Consider the following 20,095-nt stretch of genomic DNA (forward strand, 5'->3'; position numbering starts at 1 on the left):
CCCACCGCAACCCTGAACTGGATAAAGGTTACAAACAATGAATGAATGATTGTTTTTTTACTTAACATTTTGTTATTAATTTGACTCTGCCTACACAGACTCTTGCAAAGAAACACAAATTTTTCCTACACACTAGCGTGCTACTTTGTGTAAATCTACATTACCACAGGTTAGCTGTGGCTTGTAGGATTTTATGGGAGTGGTTAATGAGATGAAGTTGAGAACGTGTTGTTAGATCTGTCTGATGATTTACTGTTGCTTGCTTAGTTTAACCTACTTTAAACTTCTTATACCGTTCCCATAATGCTGGTCGAGTCGTTGTAAAGGCATTCCCTTCAGAAGCAAAGATTTCTGAAGCAGCCATCTCTCAAGCGATCAAATACACTATCGGAGTGTGATGAGAGTGTCCCGTTCTGCTGTTGCTGTAATTCTGCTTGATGTTTAACTCCAGCGACAGTGCTCCCTCCCTGCTCTTTTATTTGGCCTCTTGAACACGAGTATACATTTATGCACTTCCATTCAGGAAAGCCTTCTGGCCCCTGCCAACACTGTCACTGAGGGAGGTTCCCGGCTCTGGAGCGATGAGCTCTGGCAGCCAAGCGTGTCTCAAGGAGGTCCATCTGCGCTCGCCTCCTGGCACGAGCTCCACACTGTATCCTGTTGAAGGATAATGAACCTATTAATCAATCTGACAGGCGATCCTTCGATAGGGAGCCTTTCATTCAGCTCCCTTCTCCGATCAATAGCGGGAACGTGACTGGCGAGTGTCAGTGCCGATCTGAGGATCTGCACCATATAGACCCCTGTAGCTCACCTGTTTCTGGGTAGACAGACATCGTTGGGATGCATTGCACTAAAAGGACACTCTCTCTCTGTGGTGAGAGGACCACCCCTGCACCAGTTTTCCCCCCAAAACTCAACCAGATGTGTAATGAGCTTGTCCGTGCCGGTAGTAGTAATTATTTTCACCTGTACCGTGGCAGTCTCCCATGTAGATGCTAATGCAAAGGCCCAGTGGACCTTCCTGCTTCTCATTTCCATGCATTCACTGGCAGATGTAGGTAGGGGTAGCCTAAAGCCACACTCTGGTACAAGTCTCATTATTGCAATACTGAAATTACTGACTGCAGTAAAGGCAGCTACCAGAAACCAACCTGAACGAGAAACAAATTGCTGCGTTGTCCAAAAGTTCTCAAGTACCGAGGAGGTTTTAAACTGAGTTGAGATCCAGATTAGTCCGTATGTGACACAAATCCAAGTCGTAGAGTCCCAGTCTGTTGTTGACTCCACTGAGGCCAATCAAAGACCTGAATTGGAGTTCTTTATTTGTTCCCTTTTTGGTTTTCTAATTATAATAATAATAATAATTTCATTACTATTGAACAACATACGGATTTAATTTTGCTCCAGCCCCCCTTGCCCCGAAACACACACACACACACACACACACACACACACACACCCATACTCCTTTCTACCTTTCAGCTGTTGTTTTGGATTAGAGAAATAACTCCTGTCAGATGAAATGAGCCTTCTTTCTCGCCACCCACCGCGCCTTTGGAACAGACAAGTGTGTGTCAGGATGATGCAAAGGTGGGTGGGATGTGGGGGGGCTTCACTTGCAGTGCAGAGTCACGTGGCCCAGCGAGTCAAGGCGTGCGTGAGTTCCCACACCTTCCTGCCATTTTTCTGTGTTATTTTACAGGGAGAGGAATGTCGTAAGTTCCAGCTTCTTCCACGTCCATCAGTGCTCATGTCTCCTTGCACACTTTGCGTTCTTTGGAGCGAGAAATTGGAACACGAGACAATGGGGCTTTCGACGCGCTGCCAACATAAAGTCACGCTGTTAGTGTGTTATGAAATCCACGTCAAACTCAAACTGCGCGGCTTAATGAGTTAAAAAGCAGTTAGAGGTGAAAACGGGAGACGTCTCAAGGGCAAAGGAAGGGTCCCCACAGATGGGCTGTGATCAGAGGAAAAAGAAATCTCTTGAATGTCTCCATAGTTCCTCACAGACTACAGTGAGATCAGTCGGAAAGAAGGAGACTTTAGCCGCTCGTTTATTTCTCCTGAGATAAAGAGCCGTAGAATCTCACCTTGAAGTTTACTGGAGATCTTTGTGTGTGTGAGAATGCATTTTTACTGAGCATTTTGGAAACAAGGGCTCCATATTTGAGCAGTAATCACCAGCAATGATGCCATTTGACCCTTTCTAATGCTGGAGTCCTAAGCGAGAGCCTCTATCAGCTGAAGGTGAAAGACCCGAGCAGTTGGTTTGCATTAGAAGCACTGCATGACGTCCCGTGTCTCAGATGAAGGCACAAGACTGTCCTGTACCTCCCATTGTTGGTGTCACTGTGTGCAACAAAGGGAGTTAAGAGCGGTGGAACTGAAGATGAGTTGTGATTAGTTGATTTGTGAGAAAAATTTAAGACTGTCGTACAATTCCACACAGCAGCTGCCCTGAACACTGCAACTGTTCAGTTGGTTTTACACGTGCGTAAACTCCAAACATCACACACATTAGCCTCGCCCAGATAATAAAATAAACACCAAACCAAAAAAGAGCGTGGAACCCCTTTAATCCAGTAGCTTTAATCAAGGAAAACCATGATGAACTCCTTCTTTTACTTCTGATGACCCTCCTCCCCATGTTATAATCTATTACAGACCGTGTACACCTCACTAGAATGGAGTTGCTGATGGATGCCCAGCCAGAAGGTGTTTTTTCTGATACCCCTGCTGCCTTTCTGAGTTACTGAGTTTACTTCATTGCTACCGTGGACGTCCTTGTGGTTGATGTCCAGCTTGTTTGTTTTCGGTTCTCCAGGGCCCCAGCACAGAAAAGTGACAGAGATGTATATTAGAAGCAGGAGATGATTGGACGGCTGATGGAGGGCCCCGGCTGATGGCTTCCAGAGGAGTGCTGAGGTTGGATCAAGCTTCGAGAATGTTACAGTGGACCACCAAGGCCTTTCACATTGTTAGGAGACAGGATTATGGCATGAGGCCAGTTCGGATGTGAGTCATTTTGCCCCAGAGAACACAAGGGTCAGGACGTACAGACCTGTACAGACCTCAATATCACCTGTAGTTTACAGTGGCATAAAGCAGCAGAACTGTTCTCTGAAGCGATTTAACTCTATTCAGTATCTTAGGTATAAACCAAACTGAGAGTACACACCACACTCCTCACAGACAGTCACCCGGAGGAAACCCACGCAGACACAGGGAGAACACATCACACTACTCACAGACAGTCACCCGGAGGAAACCCACACAGACACAGAGAGAACACACCACACTCCTCACAGACAGTCAAGCTTTTGAGCCAGAACTTACAATATCTAATGTTCTTGTGGCTGAATACAGTAAAACACTACCAGCAATCTTCCATCGTATAGTATCTTTGAAGAAAGATAGAGGCTATGAATGCAGCAAAGGTTGAATAACTTTTATAACACTTATAATACTCTACAAAATGATCTCAGGTTTCCAAATTCATCTTCTCATAAATCTCACAGTAAAGAGAAATCCCCCACACAGTGATAAACAGAAGGCGTTATGATCAGGGCATAAGTCACTGTGCTCTATAAGAGCCATAAACTCATATCCTTACAGCACTTGAACTTGAGGAAGCGTGCTTGTTGTTTATCTGAGCCATTTCAGTCATCCACTCCACTCTCTCCTGCTGCCCTCCTGGCCTCTTCGCCGGCCGAAGACACGTCCAGGCCTCCTGCTCACCGGGGTTTCCTTTGAGAGACAATGGAGGGGCAGCTTGGGGACACTCCTGTACCCCTGGGGCAGATTTATTGCTGAGGAAACTGTGGCCCGTGTCAGAGTGAACAATAGAGGATCCACAGAGCAGCGGTGTCCCCAGGACACACACTCACACACACACTCCAACGCTCTCCCCCAAATTCCCCTTTTTCCTCCCGCTGGGAACTCCCTTCCTGAAGAGTGGCAGAGAGGTTCAGACACCTCTTCAGACACACACAGGAGAGAGAGAGAGAGAGAGAGAGGAGAGAGAGAGAGAGAGAGAGAGAGAGAGAGAGAGAGAGAGAGAGAGAGAGACAGAAAGGGAGAGAGAGAGAGAGAGAGAGAGGAATGCAGCAGGAAAAGATATTGTACTAATTTAAAATGTTATTTTCAATCCTTGTAGCACATAAAATGTGAGTGAGGGCAATGAAGATTGTATTATGCAAATATATAATTAAAATATATACTATTTCTTAGCTAAAATAAATATTCAAATATCAATATTTTCAAATATAAAGATCACTGATTTTAAACCAATGTCTGGTCTGCAATCCTGATGTAGACAAATATGTTGTTGTTTTTTTGTATGTGTTTAATTCACTGCAAGACTTTTAAAAATGTTTATCCTGTAGTTGAGAAGCAGTTATATTTTCAGAGGTTTCAGAACAGACAAACACACAGACTGCAATGCAACCTTTCAAAATATCATCGCTGTCCAATGAAAAACATCCATGCATTCATTGTCTGTAACTCTTATCCAGTTCAGGGTCGCGGTGGGTCTGGAGCCTACCCGAAATCACTGGGTGCAAGGCGGGAAAACACCCTGCAGGGGGCGCCAATCCATGAGGGTGATACACACTCACACCTACGGACACTTTTTGAGTCACCAATCCACCTACCAACATGTGTTTTTGGACTGTGAGAGGAAACCGGAGCACCCGGAGGAAACCCACACAGACACAGAGAGAACACACCACCCCCCTCACAGAAAGTCACCCGGAGGAAACCCACACAGACACAGGGAGAACACACCACACTCCTCACAGACAGTCACCCAGAGGAAACCCACGCAGACACAGGGAGAACACACCACACTCCTCACAGACAGTCACCTGGAGGAAACCCACGCAGACACAGGGAGAACACACCACACTCCTCACAGACAGACACCCGGAAGAGTGCCCCCATTTAAAAAGATGTATCTCCAAAAGAGTAACTGGAGAATGATAAATCCTTCTTAAATTACTTAACTAAAGTAATTTTGGAGCGTTCAGACACACAAAAACCTCAAGTTTGTTTTCACACATTGTTAGACCATTATCTTTCATTCATTATGTTTTATTTTTACCTTTCTTCACCTTTCCGTATTACTAGCTTTACACGAAAGCTTACTCTAATTTAGAACCCTTACATTAAGCCTTATTTTAACCTGAGCCCTAAATTAATTAAAGATTAAAGGTGCTGTTTAAAATGTAATGATTTACATTGTGGGAAAAAACTGTGGGTTTTTGACTCCCCCAGAAAAGAGGAGTCCCCACAATGTTAGTGTGGTTGTGGTTTTGGTCCCCACAAAGTGATATATTCCTAGTACACACACACACACACACACACTCCTCAAGAGCTCATGGAATGACGCGAGTGAGACCGTAAAAAAAAGAAAAGAAAAGAAATGAGGGCCCCTGGTGCCCCCCGGGGGCAGGTTTAGGGGGTAATTGTTGCTCTGCTGATCCGAATGCATGAGCCGATGTTGTTTCATTAAGTTTTGCCTCCCAGTTAGCGGCCATTCAGCGGCTCGGGGAAACGCGCCGCTTCTGCCCCTAATTGAAACTTTTCTGGTGTGGCCTTTTTCCTCCCTCTCTTCTCTCTCTTTTCTCTCTTCTCTGCTCTCTCTTTTCGGTGGGCCTGTGATTGGCAGGGCTCGAGTGGCCGCGGATGCGCGCCGCTGCCGTGTTAATGAATAGCGCGCTGATTGCAGGATCCACGAGCTGCCAATTTACGACGCAGCGCAATTACCGGCGCCCCGTCATGCATATTCATCGGGCTCATTAGCATATTGATCGCAGCCACTGCCATGGAGAGTGAGAGAGAGAGAGAGAGAGAGAGAGAGAGAGAGAGAGAGATTGGTGAGTCCATGGCGAGTCCAGAGGTGCTTGTGGGGCAGGGGCAAGGGGTCTCGAGCTGGAGGACTCACCTCACCTCTATAGCCCCCCCCCCCCCCCACCCCCACCCCACGTAAAGGCCAGGACCACTGCCGGTTAATGTGGCTGCTATTGTGATGTTATTACCTTTACACACACCGCAATTTATTTAAAGACGTGAGCACTCCAGGAGCAACACGCAATTCATAGCTCCATTTACATCACAATGATGTCTAAATAGCATTTCACTGCCTTTACAGGGTCATTTCAAGCCACAGTTTAAAAAGTTATTCCTTACAAATATATCTGCACCTTCGCATGTGTGTGTGTGTTTGTGTGTGTGTGTGTGTGTGGATACAATAGACAGATAGCTATGGATGTACTTATATAAACCTCTAGCAGTAGTTTTACAATATACATGACATCACAATCTCTGCGTAAAAGTGTACCATGTAAAAGCATATTGTATGAGCAGGATATAAACTTACACACACACACACACACACACATATACAGTACAAATGCAAATATCATTCATGAAGCGCAAGAAGAGCAAAGGGCCTCAGCAGAGGTTTTGATCGAGAGGGTTTCTCTAGCGCTCAGTTAAACTATTAAATCCCATATACGTGCACACACACTCACACACACTCTCTCACACACAGAGATGTATTTCTCATAATATAGCCAAACAAGAGACTCTATTCTCCGTCACACACTCCTTATCTCCCTCTCTCTCTTCCCCGATCCTCGCCTTCTATCATCACTGTAAAGCGCTCATCTCTAAAGACCCAGCAAATCAAGCAATTAAGCGAAGCCATTCATGCCATGATTGCATTATTCTGCTTACTTCACTAAGCCGAGCTACGAGGCTCGTCTGTGAGCCGGAGTAGGCCCCGAGCTCAGGGACATGTGCAGGGGTATCGCTCACAATAAAAAAAAAACAGCCGTAAAGAACAGAAATAAGCAGAAATAAGCTCACAGCCAATAGCTGATGTTTGTGCAATCAAGGCACGCTGTGGTAAGTGGAGCCGTAACAGTAGGCTCAGAATTGGCTTTAAAAGAGTGTGATTATAATTACTGTTATATCCTTCACTCATGATTAGATTATTTTCTTCTGTTTCTTTTGTCACTCTCTCTCTCTCACTCACAAACTCTCCCTGTCTCGCCCCATTCCATCAAGTGTGTGTGCCTTTTGTTTTTATGTTTTATTTTTTTATTTATTTTTCCCCCAGAATGCACATTATGATGAAAACAACTTTAACGTAATCTTCGTCTCGAAAGCATTTTTTTGTTGTTGTTGGTTACGTGTGAAACTATTTCTGATCCATTCACGGCTGCAAAAAAAAAAATATGTTTGCTCTATGTTTGTTCCTAAAATAGAGTCTCGGTCCGAGAAAAAAAAAAAAAAGTTCAATGGAAAAGAGCAGAGTCTACAGATCACAGCTTGTGAGTTCAGAACTGTTTGTTTTCACTTATTTATTTCTCAAATCATACAGATTTATAACAACCACGCAACAGCCGCCACCATCTTTCTTCAAGTGTCCTATGCTCCTCATTAAGCATGCATTCTTTCACACCACACTCCTCACAGACAGTCACCCGGAGCGGGAATCGAACCCACAACCTCCAGGTCCCTGGAGCTGTGTGACTGCGACACCTACCTGCTGCGCCACCGTGCCACCGTTCCTTTCAATTATGAAGCTTTAATTCATTATCTGCCCCCTCCAGGGTGTATTCCTGCCTTGCGCCCAATGATTCCAGGTAGGCTCTGGACCCACCGCGACCCTGAACTGGATAAGGGTTACAGATAATGAATGAATGAATGAATGATCTTCTTGTTTTAAATCTGTGGAGGCAGGATATCAACAGAAATAATAACCAATCAGTAAAGGACTTCAGGACAGTGCACACGTTTTTAGTCTCCTTCACACTCTGGGTGGATCTCTGCGGTAGATCCCTTCGCTGTACTGCTCTAAATGTTTCGTATTTCCCTCTCGTTATTAACGCTTTTCTTCCAGATTTACAAAAATAGACCGTTCAATAGCTCTAAAGATTCAGAGAAAATGCCTAATATTTTTCCTGAATAACTTCAGCAGTGTGTTTTTTTCTGTGCCATGGCTCCAGAACCCCCTGAGTGTTTACTCAAATGGCTGAAATAATGTGTATGTTATACTGTCATTGCTCGTGTGTGTGTGTGTGTGTGTGTGTGTGTGTGTGTGTGTACAGAGCCCAGATTGCTTGTGAGCTTGTGATGATACTGTGTCTCTTGCAAATGAACCGTTGTTTGACAGAGCCTCAGAGCTGCCACTGGATTGCGGAAATGGCGATTATCTCAGTCTATCAGTGCGGAGGGCAGCGAAGGCCTTGTTTGGGCCGTATGCTCTCCCACTTCCACAGTGGCCTTGATGGTGTTCTGTAGCTGCCACAGTTGTCATAATGTTTCTGCTGTTTCTCCTGGAAGATTGGGAGCAGAAACACAGAGGCTTGGGTTTCTTTCTGAACCCGCTCCATTATTTACCCAGGACGTGCTTTTTTTCGCAGCACTGTTTTATTGATGTGTATAGAATGCGTACGTTGACGCCGGCCAGTTTATATACAGCTTAGCTTTAAACAACATCCTGATTGGAGCTTTAAGCTTTGTGTAATCTTTACATGTCCATCTCCTGAGCCCTTTGCCTGGAGGTTCTGGGGAAAGATTTCTCCTCAAATTCTCTGTGATTTGTAGATGCTCAGTGCAGCACATACACACACACAGGCATGCACTCATACACACGCGCACACACACACACAGGACGAGTAAATGTATTCCTACCTCACCGTGCTCATGTCACATGTCAGAGCTAATTATCTTGTTGTGTCATTGTCAATGCAGCCGTTTAACGGATCTCTTTTACAGTCACCATTATTAAAGCATTTATACACTTATCCAATCCAAGGCTTTGTTTTCTTTTAAATGTGTGTTATGTATGTGCATGAGTGTGTGTGTGTGTGTGTGTGTGTGTGAGTGAGAGAGAGAGAGAGTATTTGTATGAGTGTGTTTCTTTCAATGTAACTACAATCATTCAATGTCGAAATATTATACACATAATGTATAATGTTGTATTAGATTAGATTAGATGCAATTTATTTGTCACATACAAAGTTATACAAGAGTAGAATATAAGCTATAAAAGCAGGCACAGAGAGATATCTTTGCCTTTATGGCCTCTGTGAAAGATTAGATCAGATTAGATTAGATTAGATCAGATTAGATTAGATTAGACGTTGTCTTTGTCACATACAAAGTTATACAAGAGTAGAATATAAGCTATAAAAGCAGGCACAGAGAGATCTCTTTGCCTTTATGGCCTCTGTGAAAGATTAGATCAGATTAGATTAGATTAGATCAGATTAGATTAGATTAGACGTTGTCTTTGTCACATACAAAGTTATACAAGAGTAGAATATAAGCTATAAAAGCAGGCACAGAGAGATCTCTTTGCCTTTATGGCCTCTGTGAAAGATTAGATCAGATTAGATTAGATTAGACTTTGTCTTTGCGTGTTTACCTACAAGTACAGGGCCTGAAACAGTGCTCAATAAACATCATACATTCATACACATGCAGCACACACAAACATCGATAGTAAATATGCATTCTGTAAAATGTGTACTCCACAAATGATCAAAACGTTTCAAATAAATCATAAGTAAGTTATCGTGCAGTTGTATCTATGAGGTAGGGTCATGCCAGGTCCTTGCTCGGATGGACCAGGGCATGCTGGGATATCAGAGTCCTTTATGATGTGGGATGCCTTCTATGTCTTCCATGATTCCCTCTGTGGATTTCTATGTCTCTTCAAATAAGAAGTTCTGTATTCTCCTGTATTCACTGGGAGAGCATGACTCTTAGCGCTTGGGCTCCGAAGACAGATACCTGGGATTTAAAAGGTCAGAGTGTCACTTAAACAGCTGTAGAAAAGCAGTAGGGTTGTCATAAAGAAATGAAGCATGAGAAAATTAAAGAAAGAGTCCCCTAGCTGTTCCAATGCCTATATCAACAATAAAAATACTAATAATATGCTTGTAATGTGCTATTAGCAACATCACGCTATGGCTCTAGCAGAATCGGGTTTCAGTCCTCTCTTAAAGGTGGTATAATGTTGGCCTGTCATTCCGGACATGAAGATGGCCACCTGATTTAATGATTTAATGATTTCCAGTGGAAATAGCGGAAGTAGGAAAGCTCCTTTTTTATTTTATAAGGCATTATCTGAAGTCAATGCACCAAAGATGTCAGACAGGGTTCTTTTAGAGAGGCCAAAGAAGAACCACTTGGGACCTTGAAGAACCTTTCATGAGAGCTCTCAACTGAAAGGTCTTTGAAAAGCTCAGAGAGATTCTTCTACAACATCGCTCCAAAGGTCAGTTAAGTAATGGAAGGTTTACACATATTTCTGAACGTGACAATCAAGTTTAAAGAAAATGTTATTACTCTATATGTGTTATAGGAGTGTGGTGTGTTCTCCCTGTGTCTGTGTGGGTTTCCTCCGGGTGACTGTCTGTGAGGAGTGTGGTGTGTTCTCCCTGTGTCTGTGTGGGTTTCCTCCGGGTGCTCCGGTTTCCTCCCACAGTCCAACAACACACGTTGGTAGGTGGATTGGTGACTCAAAAGTGCTCGTAGGTGTGTGTGTGTGTGTGTCATTCATCCTATGAAGGACTGGCGCCCCCTCCAGAGTGTGTTCCCGCCTTGTGCCCAGTGAGTCCGGGTGGGCTCCGGCCCCACTGCGTCCCTGAATTGGATAAGCGCTTACAGACAATGAACGAATGAGTTAATAAACTATTAACAAGGAATTAACCATTATTTAATGGCAACATATTGGTTGTAAGCAATGTGTAAAATACAACATATTTATTTAATGTATTTTAATGTAGTTTAAATAGGGTATGTACAGGGTAAATGCTTGTTTTCTATTTTCCTAAATATTTAATATTTATGCTTTGCAAAAAATTCAATTGCAAGCCAACCTCAGACCTCGTGTATGGCACTTTGACCTTACAATATGAAGAGGTCTGACCTAATATGGCAGTTATTACTAGTAAATGAACTAATTTGAAATAGTAGGATTAGTATATATCCTGTTGATTAGAAGTCACTATTAACCAGTAATGAATTTAAAATGACCAGGTTAGTGACAGCATTACTGTGTTTTTGCTATGAACTAAAGCATTAATAAGCACTTCCTAAGGGTAAATCAGGAGTTATAAAAGTGTTCTTTATGAGCTACTTCCACAACATTAATAAGCGCTGGTAAATGCTTATATTTGAGAATGACTTTCTACTTTCAGTCTAAGGCCAGTCAAATCTTACACCATGGTAAAAAAATAAACTGCTGTAAACACAATATGCTCCTGGATATCTACAATAATAGAAAATGTGCCTTGCAGCTTAGAAAAAACAATGTAAACTCTAGTAAAGTGGTGACTCTAAAGGTCTGTTTAGTTGCCAGTATTCAACACGTTGTATAAATACATTTATAACATGTACGTAATATGTTATTCTTAAATAAGTGACTATTAATTGCTTGCTTATAATTAATTGAGTACTTGCTAATAGTAAATAAACTGTTAAGAAGCACATTTTAAAATAAAGTTAACAATAATACATTAAAAACTAGCTGCAATTTACTAATTCAGAAGCAAAATGGACATAAAATATCTTGTTTAAACAGCAACAATAAGCTTCAGTCTCTTTGCGTTTCTTGTTTTTAACTTAAATCCGAATTACAATATCATTTAATTTAATTTAAATTTCTCTCCTTTCTTCTAGCCTTTCTCTTTTTTTTTTCTTGTCTTTTTTTTTCTTTTTCTTCCTTTTTCTTTTTTGAGCCTGTGCTTAATGCCTGCGGCTCACTTCTTATACTCCAAAGATGGAAAATTATGTTGAGAAGCAGAGAAGCTGAATGGCAGCTGTGAGACTTAGAACAACTTAGAGTGTTCACACACACACACACACACACACATACAGACCGCTCCATATGTGGTACCAGAACAGGCCGATATAGATCTATTACTCACCGCTCAAACATATCCATTCAGCCTTAAGTGCCTTGTTGGGCCTTTTTCTGAGGCACAAAGCAACCTGTGCTCTTGGGAAAGGAAACACGAACCCCATTTAAAAGAGAGAGAGCGAGAGAGAACAGAGGGATGGAAGGAGGGGTGGGGGGGGGCATGTAGGAAAAAGAAAAAAACACAAATGCAGGTGCTGACCTCCAGTGTAACACACACATCTGTCCGTATCTGCAGCATTTTCACCACTACTGATGCTTATCATTGATCCCATCTCAGTGGCTGGATTGGCAGTGGCTAAGGCTGGCAGCCGTTCAAAGCCCTGACTAGTGCACTCCACTCGGGCCCTAGGCAGCCTCCACTTCCTCTCAGACAGGCCCCAGCTATCAGCCGACTAATCCCGCTCAAGTGCTCCCTCACTGTGATTTTGGAACACAAACAGTAAACACCCTGCCAGCGTCTGAGCGGGCACCCAGCCCACCACAGCTGCTCAAACAGGAAAGAATGACTTTAGATAAGGGAGAGGAGAGAGATAAGGAGTTAAGCACATGTAAACCGCTAAAAATGGGCTAAATGACCTGGAGAGGGAGAGAGAGAGAGAGAGAGAGACAGAGAGAGAGAGAGAGAGAAAGAAAGAGAGAGAGAGAGAGAAAGAGAGAGAGAGACTCAAACTTTACATTCCATAAATAAAATACTCAAGAATACTCAGTATATCAAGAAGTCTTAAATTGGATGTTGCAAGGCGTTTGTTTTCGGCGCCGTAATTCTCTTAATTAGTTCACCTGTGAAAGCCCCGCAAACCAACCCTCATCAGTAACCAAGAAAATTCCCAGCCTTTATCTGGAGGAGCTGTGTGTGTAAGATTACCCGGACTTCATTTTGCCAGCCCCCTAGTACAAATTCTGGGTAATGTCCATGTGAGCCTTTGTGAATGGAACTGGGAATGTTTCAGAGAACCACAGTGAATTCATGCAGTGCTTCCTGCAGGTGCTACACAGGCACTGCCCCATGCCTACAGTATGCAGAACATATGAAAACAAGTCTCACATGGAAAACCTACATTTGTGAAAGGGCAATTTCTGGGCTTAATTCTCCAGATATTTACCTTAGTGCATATGTGAAAACAGCTATAACTATATATCTTATTTCTCTTCATTTTATTTGTCTACCTCTGTCATCGATGTTTTGTTTCGATAAATCATTTTTCATCTTGGTTTCATTTATGCTGTGCTCTTTGAAGGATTTTTTCTGCCTATCTGTCTATATAGCTAGCTTCCTAGCTAGCTAGCTAGCTAGCTAGCTAAATAATGGTGCCAGTATGCTAGGGAAGCACTCAATTTACACACAACTTCAGAGTGAGTGAGAGAGAGATAGAGAGAGAGAGAGAGAGAGAGAGAGAGAGAGAGAGAGAGAGTGAGATAGATTCAATGCTAATTCAGCCCTTCCATGAGGTTATGATTTAATGTTTTTAAATGCAGGCTGCATATTGATATGTGTGGAGGCGAGTGTTAGCCCCTCAGACTGTGGTGTGCTGCTCCTTTATAATCTAAAAACAACAGATTCGGTTCAAGTTCATTCTGAGGTAGGTGTTTGCACAAGACTACATTTGCATCAAAATTGAATATGACATGTGTTATGTAAATATTCAGAGGGAATACATGTTGTATTGATACAGATCTGTGAAGCCCTCAGGAGGAGGAGTGAAGAGAGGCAGTGTGTTTGTGTGTGTGCGTGTGCGTGTGCATGTGTGTGAAGGGTGATGGCAGGGGTGTGTTAGGATTAATTTGACATGACAGAGGTCAGGAAAAGGTCAAGTGGGGTCACAGCCTACATCCGGACATTGCACTCGCTGAATAGGAACCACTATCAAATTAGCCAAATTCACTGACCTCAGATACTGAATTTTTCAGTTGTTTGAATCAGGCTTGACTTGCCTTTTCATGGTCGATGTGTTTCATACGTCTGTGAAATGTCTAAAGTTCAATTTGATCCTTAATTCTTAGCCTAATGATTTTTAACTAGAGCTATAACTGCACGTGTAACTGGACTCATGGACGAATACACTTCCGTCCCATATCCTACAGCCTTCAAAGTCCATTATATCTTTGATTGATTAGCTGCAAACTCTCCTGTGTTGATTCACACAGTGTTGACTGTGCATTAATATCCTGCTGGAATTTATGTGTTATCAAATTTTCGAAATCATATCACAAACCTAAGGGGATTTTAGGTTGATATTCGCCATATGAAATGCAGGAAGTTTATTTGGATCCCAGCTGCAGTGTCACCTCATGTACGACCTCGTATGATACACTATTAATGCGAAACGGTTGCAGAGATGGATGGAAGTGGCCTGTATCTGGCGCCTGCGCAGTACAGTTCTCTACTGCCCCCTGCAGTCTACTGCTGAGAATCAACCTACAGTGGAGAGGCTGTGTCATGTTTTTTAAAGGTAATGTCATTTTTAAATGTCATGTTTTTTGCCTATATCTTGTATGAATACAACACACATCAAAATGACCGTATTGTCGAAAATTATAATATGGTCTTAAAATTAACCCATGCATTTTGGTGAATTATTTTGGCACTGAATCATAAGAATAACATTGTGTTATTAAAATAACATTTTTCGGCCCCTTTGCCCCCGCTCTGTGCCTGATGGGCATTGCACCGCACCCCTACTCTGGATCTTGCGGGTGGTAAGCCCACATGATCCTCCCACGTTGCCATTTCAGGCTGGGCCCAGCCGGGTTACGTGGCCTGCCCGGCCACCAGGCGCTCGCCGTCGGACACTACCCCCAGGCCTGGCTCCAGAGGTAGGTCCCAGTGACCCTCTCCCGGTCAGGGTACACTGAGTTTTAATAGGTGTACTCATAGGGATGCTTTTGGATTATGTTTGTCTGGATCTTCACTCCAGACCTGTTCGCCATGGGAGGCCCTACTGGGAGCTAACAGCTCCCGACAACATAGCCCTGGAGGTCATGAGACCACACAAGCCCTTCCCTCACGACAAGGCCCTGATCCAGGAAGGGATCAGGTGGTTCGGGCATCTGATCAGGATGGCTCCTAGACGCCTCCCACTGGAGGTATACCAGGCACGACCAACTGTAAGGAGGCCCCGGGGTAGACCCAGGACACGCTGGAGGGATTATATCTCCCGGCTGGCCTGGGAACGTCTTGGGATCCCCCAGGAGGAATCATTTTATTCAGCAATTATTATGAATTAATTGTGGTGTGTGACTGACATATATTTTTAGAGAGTTTGAGAAGGGGAAGTTTTATCATTTCTATTATTGTTTTAAAATGTTGTTTTCTTCAATAACTTTGTTTTTATCTCTAAAGTGCCACATTCTTACTTTTTCTAAATAACAATCGTGTCCAGTTTTAGGCTCAAACGATCATGTATAATCACAGATATAAGTACAGCTCAGTAGTACCACATCCTCGTTTATTAATTAAATCAGACCCTTATTCATGTTTTACCCTGAGGCTTAATATTCAGCCCGTGCTGTCTTCAGTTCTGTTACTGGGTTCAAACATGCACCTTTCCGTATGTTCCACTGGGTGGCGCTCTTGCCCTGGGAATTGAAGTTTTGTTGTTAATTGTTCTCTCATTCATTTAGTTTTGATGAGCTGTTCTCAGTGGTTTACAATTTCCAATAAATAATCGAATTATTTTGGACCTTTCTGGCCTTTTTTATTCTTTGTTTTTTACCTGAAAAACGGTCCAAATGACCTGGAACACATTGTTTTTGCTTAAATGTTAATATTAAGGTTTTAGGCACATTTTGAGGTCCCTTGAGATGCATAGTTTTGTTCCAGCTGTGACTATATCATCATTTTTCAAAAACAAAATCCCTGCTACGGTAATATACTTCACTTCTGAAATATGTCATACTGATGACGTCACCATTTGCCAGTGGACGAGGAAACAACCAAAAACAAAATGTTAATCAGTAATATCATGTTGTTTATTTTTTTTTCTCTGTTCGGTAACATTCATTTACTCATACATTCATCTTCGGTAACCACCTCATTCTGATCAGGGTCATGGTGGGTCCAGTATCTGCCCAGAATTATAGGGGCAAGGCAGGAAGGCAGGTACACACCCAGGTCAGAAACAGCTAAAGTGAACTAAACTCCAGTGTAAACTCTAGTGTAGTCTAACTCCAGCCGACTGCCCACACCTTCTTGTTTGGAGATGGAAATGGGCTCAGCTGAACTTTGTCCTTAAGCAAATTAGATTTACAGAAGTGAGGTCATATCTCACCGTATGTATTTGATGATCATGAACACACTGATGTTCACACATATGGAGCACTGACATAATCCGTTTAGGTTCATCCCGAACTGTTGCCTCTGTGATTATTTTTAGCTCGATCACCTTTAACTGACATTTTTGACCTTCTGCAGGAAATGTGTGTTTAACGTGTGTGTTCATTAATGATGCTTATTTATTTACTAAAAGCCCCCCCCCCTTAAATAAGGTGACTAGATCTGAGATGGTGAAAAAGAGGGCACGTCTCTGGGGACGGGGACGGGTGGACGACTACTGACGTGCAGACTGACCAATTAAATGTTTACAGAGAAGGTTATCGACCAATAACGGTAGCTCTACAGTCAGACCGTCCAATCAGAAGATTTTAGGCCACTTCACCCCGCCCCCTTCTCACTCAAGTGAACCAATCGGAGTAGGGGAGGGCGGGACTAGTTTGTGAACGAAACTTCTCGAAGTTCTATGTAAACTCTAGAAAAACAAAATGCCGGACATTTGTTTAAGTCTAATATCCGGGTAAAAGAGGACGTCTGGTCACCCTAACGTTCATAAATGATGTTTATTTATCTACTAAAAGCCCCCCCCCCCCTTTTTTTTTGTCTTTCATTTTCAACAACGGTTCTCTGTCTACAGTTAGCCGTTAGCCTTCGGTCTGTATGGCTCTAGACAGAATACGCACACGTAGTGTTGCCAACCGTCCCAAAAAATACGGAATTATCCCGTATTTGGACACTTAAAAGAGCGCTCCGATTTGAACCGATAGGGGACGCGTTCTGTTCCGTATTTTTGAGGTAACATTGTTATGTTTGACACGGATACAGGCAGCTCTCTCTCTCACACGGACCGAGGGGCAGATTCTGCACAGCTCCTAAACAGACAACACTCTTTTCATTGGTCGTCACTTTTACTTAGCCAATCAGCAGCCAGAGTTATCTGTCCATCATTCAGTGCCGCAGCCAATGGAGTCACAGTGCCTCCTACAGCGGTTTGTTTTGTGGAGGCGCTGAGAGCAGCAGATCATAGCTGAAACACTGGAAACTACAGCTCGGCTTTAGATATAACTAATGTTAACTCATCTCCTTGTGGCTTTGCTCAATCTGTACCTCGTCAAAGAAATTTGCTGCTATGAGGCAATGACCCCAGACTACTCTGGTTAAATCTTAGCCCCCCTAATCATTAACCTCTAGCGATGGTGCTGGTCTGTAAGCACTTATCCAGTTCAGGGATGCTGTGGGACCTGAGCCTTCACTGGGTTCAAGTATTTTGCTGTGTGACACACACGTATGGACAATTTTGAGACGCAGGGAAATAACGCCAAACTCCTCACAGACAGTTACCCGGAGCGGGACTCTAACCCACAACGCTGGAGGACTCTACCTGCTGCGCCACCGTGCCGTCCACTTGCCCTTTTAATAAATGTTTATTTTGGACACAGTATCTTACAATACAGAAATTCAGTCTTCATCAAACAGTTTGATATGTTCTAAGAGGTTTCCAATAGTTGATGGTTTAGTCCATATTTCTGTTTTTTGGGGACATCAACAATGTATTAGGAAAGTAATATACCATGATTCTGTATTTGTAAATAGATAATATATGTATGTTTTTTAAATACCATTTTACAGATTCTTTAATAATATCAATTCATTGATTTCACAGTTTTGAACACCTGGTTTGGTATGTGTTTCTTTCCTTTAACTTCTTCCGTGAACTCTGAGTCCCTCAGTACGGCATTAGTACGAAGCAGTGGGTCCAAGTGAATAAAGTGGAATCAAATTCAGAGCTGCAGATTAAATTAAGTTACTTCTAAATAAAGTGGCCTGGAAAGTGCATGGAAAAAGATCCTGGCTTAAGACGAAGTAACTTGGAGGTAAATAGAAATGAAAACACTTGTAGATACAAAGAGCATTTTTTTCATATTGAAAGCATGAAGTTTGGTAGATGCATTGACCCCAGTCTCCGCCGTGCTGCGTGTGTATATTTATACAAACATCAGTTAGGAAGTTGGGACAGAACTTTAAATGCTAATAAGAAACAGAAAGCAGTGCAAAAACAAAATTGATGCTGTTGTTAATTAACTTTATTGTGTTTTTTAACTGTATAATTATATATTTCTATGAATATACTGTATACACTCTGCCTGCAGATTCCAAAGAAGCTGGAACAGGAGCATGTTTACCACCGTGTTTAATCACTTTCTTTTCTGTGGCACGTTTCCTTTCTGAAGACACCAGTTTTCGGTCATTCTCAGATATACAGGGCCTTCATTGTTGTATTCTACACCTCATAAAGCACCACAGTTTTAGTAGGAGACAGGTCTGAACTGCAGACAATTAACTGTCTTAACACATTCAGAACATTGTACTGTTAAAATAAGCACGGTGGCGCAGCAGGTAGTGTCACAGTCACACAGCTCCAGGGACCTGGAGGTTGTGGGTTCGATTCCCGCTCCGGGCGACTGTCTGTGAGGAGTTGGTGTGTTCTCCCTGTGTCTGCGTGGGTTTCCTCCGGGTGACTGTCTGTGAGGAGTGTGGTGTGTTCTCCCTGTGTCTGCGTGGGTTTCGACTCCAAAGTGTCCGTAGGTGTGAGTGAATGTGTGAGTGTGTGTGTTGCCCTGTGAAGGACTGGCGCCCCCTCCAGGGTGTATTCCCGCATTGCGCCCAATGATTCCAGGTAGGCTCCGGACCCACCGCGACCCTGAATTGGATAAGGGTTACAGATAATGAATGAAAGTCTGAAAAGCCCTGCTTAAGTTGCTCTAAAATATCTTTCAGTGTTAATGCACCAAAGCCATGACCAATAATGCACTTAAATAAGACGGAGCTTGAAGAAGACTACAGTCTCACCGTGAATGTATCAATGCAGTGATGAACAGTGTTTATTGACAGGGATTTATCTGTATTTCCCAACACAGAAATGTTCGTATAACACCCCAGTCATATAATTTAGTGCTGTTATAATTCCCCAACATTTCATTACATTACATTACATTACATTACATTACATTACAAGACCCCAACCTGAGCTCTTGAACACTGATTGGACTCTTGACTGTGTTTGGGGTGGTCAGACACAGCACTGGTATCAGACGCTCTGCACTCGTCTGTGTGGTGTATCAGTGTGATGCATGGCCTTTACACCACTGTGTGAAATGTGTGTGGGAAATGTGGAAACACTCCTGTCTAAAAAGAATGGACAAAAGAGGTTTTTATGCGGGGGGAGTGACCCCTGCTCAGATGATATTTTGTTGAATTTCATAAGTGCTGTGCATATGTAAGAGGTCATATGTAATAACAGTCTGTCCTGTGTGTATTATTTATTTATCCAGACATATTAAGAACCTTTACATTAACATAACAGAGGAGGATAGGGTGGCTCTTTCAATATTAAACTCCATTTCCTTTAATATGTCCTGAAAATGCATGAAAACACATACACACACACACACACTCACACACAGGTGGGTATCAGGTAAATGTGAGGTTTCCTATAGACTCTGTATGTTATGCTCAGCAGGGTGTGGAGGTAATTAGCCAGTCGTAACCTAGTCTGGCTCCAGCACACACACACACACACACACACACACACACACACACACACACACACACACACACACAGAGAATGAGAGAGAGAGAGAGAGAACGAGAGAACAGGGGCTTTGTGTACCACACACACACACACACTTCATTCTGCTGTAGAAACTTTAACTCAGAACGCCACTGTGAGTGTTCACACGGCCCCTTGCCCTCTGGACAGTGCAGTGGTCAGATTGTATCACCTTTATATCTAGGCCCAGGGGAGGTGGGCTACTTAAAACCATCTGATAAATTTATGCATATAAAAGTAGTGCATATGCAAACTATTATATAGGTGT

Source organism: Hoplias malabaricus, chromosome 18, assembly GCF_029633855.1.
Source record: "Hoplias malabaricus isolate fHopMal1 chromosome 18, fHopMal1.hap1, whole genome shotgun sequence".
NCBI lineage: Eukaryota > Metazoa > Chordata > Actinopteri > Characiformes > Erythrinidae > Hoplias > Hoplias malabaricus.